The sequence below is a fragment of the Oncorhynchus kisutch genome, linkage group LG21, assembly GCF_002021735.2.
Source record: "Oncorhynchus kisutch isolate 150728-3 linkage group LG21, Okis_V2, whole genome shotgun sequence".
NCBI classification, from domain to species: domain Eukaryota; kingdom Metazoa; phylum Chordata; class Actinopteri; order Salmoniformes; family Salmonidae; genus Oncorhynchus; species Oncorhynchus kisutch.
In genome coordinates this window covers 45,670,367-45,678,363 of record NC_034194.2, presented here as the reverse complement: position 1 = coordinate 45,678,363, position 7,997 = coordinate 45,670,367, and the positions used below count along the sequence as shown (strand labels likewise).

The 7,997-nt window shown below is 50.8% G+C and overlaps 1 protein-coding gene across 1 annotated transcript in view; it reads right to left on the bottom strand.

Moving 5' to 3' along the window:
- Positions 1-7,997, bottom strand: part of nbas (NBAS subunit of NRZ tethering complex) — a gene marked incomplete in the record, with an annotated part of 268,490 nt that overhangs the window by 45,176 nt on the left and 215,317 nt on the right.

The window sequence follows — 7,997 nt, the reverse complement described above, 5'->3', positions numbered from 1 at the left end:
AACACACTGAGCTAGGACAGGAGAGAGAGAGAGAGAGGGGTTAACACACTGAGCTAGGACAGGAGAGAGAGAGAGGGGGTTAACACACTGAGCTAGGACAGGAGAGAGAGAGAGAGGGGTTAACACACTGAGCTAGGACAGGAGAGAGAGGGGTTAACACACTGAGCTAGGACAGGAGAGAGAGAGAGGGGTTAACACACTGAGCTAGGACAGGAGAGAGAGAGAGGGGTTAACACACTGAGCTAGGACAGGAGAGAGAGGGGTTAACACACTGAGCTAGGACAGAGAGAGAGAGGGTTAACACACTGAGCTAGGACAGGAGAGAGGGGTTAACACACTGAGCTAGGACAGGAGAGAGAGAGAGGGGTAACACACTGAGCTAGGACAGGAGGAAAGAGAGAGAGAGAGAGAGAGGGGTTAACACACTGAGCTAGGACAGGAGAGAGAGAGAGGGGTTAACACACTGAGCTAGGACAGGAGAGAGAGAGAGAGAGAGGGGTTAACACACTGAGCTAGGACAGGAGAGAGGGGTTAACACACTGAGCTAGGACAGGAGGGAGAGAGAGAGAGAGAGAGAGGGGTTAACACACTGAGCTAGGACAGGAGAGAGGGGTTAACACACTGAGCTAGGACAGGAGAGAGAGAGAGGGGTTAACACACTGAGCTAGGACAGGAGAGAGAGAGGGTTAACACACTGAGCTAGGACAGGAGAGAGAGAGAGAGAGAGAGAGAGAGAGAGAGAGAGGGGTTAACACACTGAGCTAGGACAGGAGAGAGAGAGAGAGAGAGAGGGGTAACACACTGAGCTAGGACAGAGGAGGGAGAGAGAGAGAGAGGAGAGAGAGAGAGGGGTTAACACACTGAGCTAGGATAGGAGGGAGAGAGAGAGAGAGAGAGGAGGGGTTACACACTGAGCTAGGACAGGAGGGAGAGAGAGAGAGAGAGAGGGTTAACACACTGAGCTAGGACAGGAGAGAGAGAGGGGTAACACACTGAGCTAGGACAGGAGAGAGAGAGAGAGAGAGAGGGGTTAACACACTGAGCTAGGACAGGAGAGAGAGAGGAGAGAGAGGGGTTAACACACTGAGCTAGGACAGGAGAGAGGGGTTAACACACTGAGCTAGGACAGGAGAGAGAGAGAGGGGTAACACACTGAGCTAGGACAGGAGAGAGGGGTTAACACACTGAGCTAGGACAGGAGGAGAGAGAGGGGTTAACACACTGAGCTAGGACAGGAGAGAGAGAGAGGGGTTAACACACTGAGCTAGGACAGGAGAGAGGGGTTAACACACTGAGCTAGGACAGGAGAGAGAGAGAGAGAGAGAGGGGTTAACACACTGAGCTAGGACAAGAGAGAGAGAGGGGTTAACACACTGAGCTAGGACAGGAGAGAGAGAGAGGGGTTAACACACTGAGCTAGGACAGAGAGAGAGAGAGGGGTTAACACACTGAGCTAGGACAGGAGGGAGAGAGAGAGAGAGAGAGAGAGAGGGGTTAACACACTGAGCTAGGACAGGAGAGAGAGAGAGAGAGGGGTTAACACACTGAGCTAGGACAGGAGAGAGAGAGAGAGAGGGGGGTTAACACACTGAGCTAGGACAGAGAGAGGGGTTAACACACTGAGCTAGGACAGGAGGGAGAGAGAGAGAGAGAGAGAGGGGTTAACACACTGAGCTAGGACAGGAGAGAGGGGTTAACACACTGAGCTAGGACAGGAGAGAGAGAGAGGGGTTAACACACTGAGCTAGGACAGGAGAGAGAGAGGGGTTAACACACTGAGCTAGGACAGGAGGGAGAGAGAGAGAGAGAGAGAGAAGAGAGAGAGAGGGGTTAACACACTGAGCTAGGACAGGAGAGAGAGAGAGAGAGAGGGGGGTTAACACACTGAGCTAGGACAGGAGAGAGAGAGAGAGAGAGGGGTTAACACACTGAGCTAGGACAGGAGAGAGAGAGAGAGAGGGGTTAACACACTGAGCTAGACAGGAGAGAGGGTTAACACACTGAGCTAGGACAGGAGAGAGAGAGAGAGAGAGAGGAGGGGTTAACACACTGAGCTAGGACAGGAGAGAGGGGGTTAACACACTGAGCTAGGACAGGAGGGAGAGAGAGGGGTTAACACACTGAGCTAGGACAGGAGAGAGAGAGAGAGGGGTTAACACACTGAGCTAGGACAGGAGAGAGAGAGAGAGGGGGTTAACACACTGAGCTAGGACAGGAGAGAGGGGTTAACACACTGAGCTAGGACAGGAGAGAGAGAGAGAGGGGTTAACACACTGAGCTAGGACAGGAGAGAGAGAGAGAGGGGTTAACACACTGAGCTAGGACAGGAGAGAGAGAGAGAGGGGTTAACACACTGAGCTAGGACAGGAGAGAGAGGGGTTAACACACTGAGCTAGGACAGGAGAGAGAGAGAGAGGGGTTAAAACACTGAGCTAGGACAGGAGAGAGAGAGAGGGGTTAACACACTGAGCTAGGACAGGAGGGAGAGAGAGGGGTTAACACACTGAGCTAGGACAGAGAGAGAGAGAGAGAGAGAGAGGTTAACACACTGAGCTAGGACAGGAGAGAGGGGGTTAACACACTGAGCTAGGACAGGAGAGAGGGGTTAACACACTGAGCTAGGACAGGAGAGAGGGGTTAACACACTGAGCTAGGACAGGAGAGAGGGGTTAACACACTGAGCTAGGACAGGAGAGAGGGGTTAACACACTGAGCTAGGACAGGAGAGAGGGGTTAACACACTGAGCTAGGACAGGAGAGAGGGGTTAACACACTGAGCTAGGACAGGAGAGAGGGTTAACACACTGAGCTAGGACAGGAGAGAGGGGTTAACACACTGAGCTAGGACAGGAGAGAGGGGTTAACACACTGAGCTAGGACAGGAGAGAGAGAGAGGGGTTAACACACTGAGCTAGGACAGGAGAGAGAGAGAGAGAGAGAGAGGGGTTAACACACTGAGCTAGGACAGGAGAGAGAGAGAGGGGTTAACACACTGAGCTAGGACAGGAGAGAGAGGGGTTAACACACTGAGCTAGGACAGGAGAAGAAGGGGTTAACACACTGGAGCTAGGACAGGAGAGAGAGAGAGAGAGAGAGAGAGAGAGAGAGAGAGAGAGGGGTTAACACAGCTGAGCTAGGCAGGAGGGGGAGAGAGGGGTTAACACTGCAGGCTAAGGACAGGAGAGAGAGAGAGGGGTTAACACACTGAGCTAGGACAGGAGAGAGAGACGAGAGAGGGGTTAACACACTGAACTAGCGACAGGAGGCGAGAGAGAGGGGTTAACACACTGAGCTAGGACAGTGAGAGAGAGAGAGAGGGGTTAACACACTGAGCTAGGACTGGAGGAGAGGGGTTAACACACTGAGCTAGGACGGGAGAAGAGAGAGGGGTTAACCACACGGAGCTAGGACACGGAGAGAGAGAGAGGGGTTAACACACTGAGCTTAGGACAAGGAGAGAGGGGTTAACACACTGAGCTAAGGACAGGGAGAGAGAGAGGGTTAACACACTGAGCTAGGACAGGAGAGAGGGTTTAACACACTGAGCTAGGACAGGAGAGAGAGAGAGAGAGAGAGAGGGGTTAACACACTGAGCTAGGACAGGAGAGAGAGAGAGGGGTAACACACTGAGCTAGGAACAGGAGAGAAAGAGAGAGGGGTTAACACACTGAGCCTAGGACAGGAGAGAGAAAGAGAGGGGTTAACACACTGAGCTAGGACAGGCAGAGAGGGGTTAACACACTGAGCTAGGACAGGAGAGAGAGAGAGAGGGGTTAACACACTGAGCTAGGACAGGAGGGAGAGAGAGGGGTTAACACACTGAGCTAGGACAGGAGAGAGGGGTTAACACACTGAGCTAGGACAGGAGGGAGAGAGAGGGGTTAACACACTGAGCTAGGACAGGAGAGAGGGGTTAACACACTGAGCTAGGACAGGAGAGAGAGAGAGAGGGGTTAACACACTGAGCTAGGACAGGAGAGAGAGAGGGGTTAACACACTGAGCTAGGACAGGAGAGAGGGGTTAACACACTGAGCTAGGACAGGAGAGAGAGAGAGAGGGGTTAACACACTGAGCTAGGACAGGAGGGAGAGAGAGGGGTTAACACACTGAGCTAGGACAGGAGAGAGGGGTTAACACACTGAGCTAGGACAGGAGAGAGAGGGGTTAACACACTGAGCTAGGACAGGAGGGAGAGAGAGGGGTTAACACACTGAGCTAGGACATGGAGAGAGGGGTTAACACACTGAGCTAGGACAGGAGAGAGAGAGAGAGAGAGAGAGAGAGAGAGAGAGGGGTTAAACACACTGAGCTAGGACAGGAGGGAGAGAGAGGGGTTAACACACTGAGCTAGGACAGAGAGAGAGAGAGAGAGGTTAACACACTGAGCTAGGACGGAACGGACGAGCGAGCGAGAAGTCAAATGTCTCCTGTTTGCTGATGATCTGGTGCTTCTGTCCCCAACCAAAGGAGGGCCTACAGCAGCACCTAGATATTATGCACAGATTCTGTCAGACCTGGGTCCTAACAGTAAATGTCAGTAAGACCAAAATAATGGTGTTCCAAAAAAGGTCCAGTCACCAGGACCACAAATACAAATTCCATCTAGACACCGTTGTCCTAGAGCACACAAAAAACTATACATACCTCGGCCTAAACATCAGCGCCACAGGTAAGAGAGAGAGAGGTTAACACACTGAGCTAGGACAGGAGAGAGGGGTTAACACACTGAGCTAGGACAGGAGAGAGGGGTTAACACACTGAGCTAGGACAGGAGAGAGGGGTTAACACACTGAGCTAGGACAGGAGAGAGGGGTTAACACACTGAGCTAGGACAGGAGAGAGGGGTTAACACCACTGAGCTAGGACAGGAGAGAGGGGTTAACACACTGAGCTAGGACAGGAGAGAGGGGTTAACACACTGAGCTAGGACAGGAGAGAGGGGTTAACACACTGAGCTAGGACAGGAGAGAGAGAGAGGGGTTAACACACTGAGCTAGGACAGGAAAGAGAGAGAGAGAGAGAGGGGTTTAACACACTGAGCTAGGACAGGAGAGAGAGAGAGGGGTTAAACACTGAGCTAGGACAGGAGAGAGAGGGGTTAACACACTGAGCTAGGACAGGAGAGAGGGGTTAACACACTGAGCTAGGACAGGAGAGAGAGAGAGAGAGAGAGAGAGAGAGAGAGAGAGAGAGGGGTTAACACACTGAGCTAGGACAGGAGGGGGAGAGAGGGGTTAACACTGAGCTAGGACAGGAGAGAGAGAGAGGGGTTAACACACTGAGCTAGGACAGGAGAGAGAGAGAGAGAGGGGGTTAACACACTGAGCTAGGACAGGAGGGAGAGAGAGGGGTTAACACACTGAGCTAGGACAGGAGAGAGAGAGAGAGGGGTTAACACACTGAGCTAGGACTGGAGAGAGGGGTTAACACACTGAGCTAGGACAGGAGAGAGAGAGAGGGGTTAACACACTGAGCCTAGGACCAGGAGAGAGAGAGAGGGGTTAACACACTGAGCTAGGACAGGAGAGAGGGGTTAACACACTGAGCTAGGACAGGAGAGAGAGAGAGGGGTTAACACACTGAGCTAGGACAGAGAGAGGGGTTAACACACTGAGCTAGGACAGGAGAGAGAGAGAGAGAGAGAGAGAGAGAGGGGTTAACACACTGAGCTAGGACAGGAGAGAGAGAGAGGGGTAACACACTGAGGCTAGGACAGGAGAGAGAGAGAGGGGTTAACACACTGAGCTAGGACAGGAGAGAGAAAGAGAGGGGTTAACACACTGAGCTAGGACAGGAGAGAGGGGGTTAACACACTGAGCTAGGACAGGAGAGAGAGAGAGAGGGGTTAACACACTGAGCTAGGACAGGAGGGAGAGAGAGGGGTTAACACACTGAGCTAGGACAGGAGAGAGGGGTTAACACACTGAGCTAGGACAGGAGAGAGAGAGAGAGGGGTTAACACACTGAGCTAGGACAGGAGAGAGAGAGGGGTTAACACACTGAGCTAGGACAGGAGAGAGGGGGTTAACACACTGAGCTAGGACAGGAGAGAGAGAGAGAGGGGTTAACACACTGAGCTAGGACAGGAGGGAGAGAGAGGGGTTAACACACTGAGCTAGGACAGGAGAGAGGGGTTAACACACTGAGCTAGGACAGGAGAGAGAGGGGTTAACACACTGAGCTAGGACAGGAGGGAGAGAGAGGGGTTAACACACTGAGCTAGGACAGGAGAGAGGGGTTAACACACTGAGCTAGGACAGGAGAGAGAGAGAGAGAGAGAGAGAGAGAGAGAGGGGTTAACACACTGAGCTAGGACAGGAGGGAGAGAGAGGGGTTAACACACTGAGCTAGGACAGAGAGAGAGAGAGAGAGAGAGGTTAACACACTGAGCTAGGACGGACGGACGAGCGAGCGAGAAGTCAAATGTCTCCTGTTTGCTGATGATCTGGTGCTTCTGTCCCCAACCAAGGAGGGCCTACAGCAGCACCTAGATATTATGCACAGATTCTGTCAGACCTGGGTCCTAACAGTAAATGTCAGTAAGACCAAAATAATGGTGTTCCAAAAAAGGTCCAGTCACCAGGACCACAAATACAAATTCCATCTAGACACCGTTGTCCTAGAGCACACAAAAAACTATACATACCTCGGCCTAAACATCAGCGCCACAGGTAACTTCCACAAAGCTGTGAACGATCTGAGAGACAAGGCAAGAAGGGCCTTCTATGCCATCAAAATGAACATAAAATTCGATATACCAATTAGGATCTGGCAAAAATACTTGAGTCAGTTAAACCCAATGCCCTTTATGGTTGTGAGGTCTGGGGTCCGCTCACCAACCAAGACTTCACAAAATGGGACAAACACCAAATTGAGACTCTGCATTCAGAATTTCTGCAAAAATATCCTCAGTGTACAACATAAAACACCAAACAATGCAGGCAGAACAGAATTAGTCCGATACCCACTAATTATCAAAATCCAGAATAGAGACATTCAATTCTACAACCACCTTAAAGGAGGCGATTCCCAAACCTTCCATAACAAAGCCATCACCTACAGAGAGATGAACCTGGAGAAGAGTCCCCTAAGCAAGCTGGTCCTGGGGCTCTGTTCACAAACACACCCCACAGAGCCCCAGGACAGCAGCACAATTAGACCCAACCAAATCATGAGAAAACAAAAAGATAATTACTTGACACATTGGAAAGAATTTACAAAAAAACAGAGCAAACTGGAAGGTTATTTGGCCCTAAACAGAGAGTACACAGTGGCAGAATACCTGACCCCTGTGACTGACCCAAACTTAAGGAAAGGTTTGACTATGTACAGACTTAGTGAGCATAGCCTTGCTATTGAGAAAGGCCTCCGTAGGCAGACATGGCTCTCAAGAGCAGACAGGCTATGTGCTCACTGCCCACAAAATGAGGAGGAAACTGAGCTGAACTTCCTAACCTCCTGCCAAATGTATGACCATATTAGAGAGACATATTTCCCTCAGATTACACAGATCCACAAAGAATTTGATATTTTGATAAACTCCCATATCTACTGGGTGAAATACCACAGTGTGACATCACAGCAGCAAGATGTGTGACCTGTTGCCACAAGAAAAGGGCAACCAGTGAAGAACAAACACCATTGTAAATACAACCCATATTTATGTTTATATATTTTATCTTGTGTACTTTAACTATTTGCACATCATTATAACACTGTATATAGACATAATATGACATTTGAAATGTCTCTATTAACTTGAAACTTTTGTAAGTGTGATGTTTACTGTTCAGAGAGAGTGAAACATGGTGGACATGCCAGGGGCTTTAGAAGAGGGGGGACAGGGTGGACATGCCAGGGGCTTTAGAAGAGGGGGGGACATGCCAGGGTCTTTAGAAGAGGGGGGACATGGTGGACATGCCAGGGGCTTTAGAAGAGGAGGGACATGCCAGGGACTTTAGAAGAGGGGGGACATGCCAGGGGCTTTAGAAGAGTG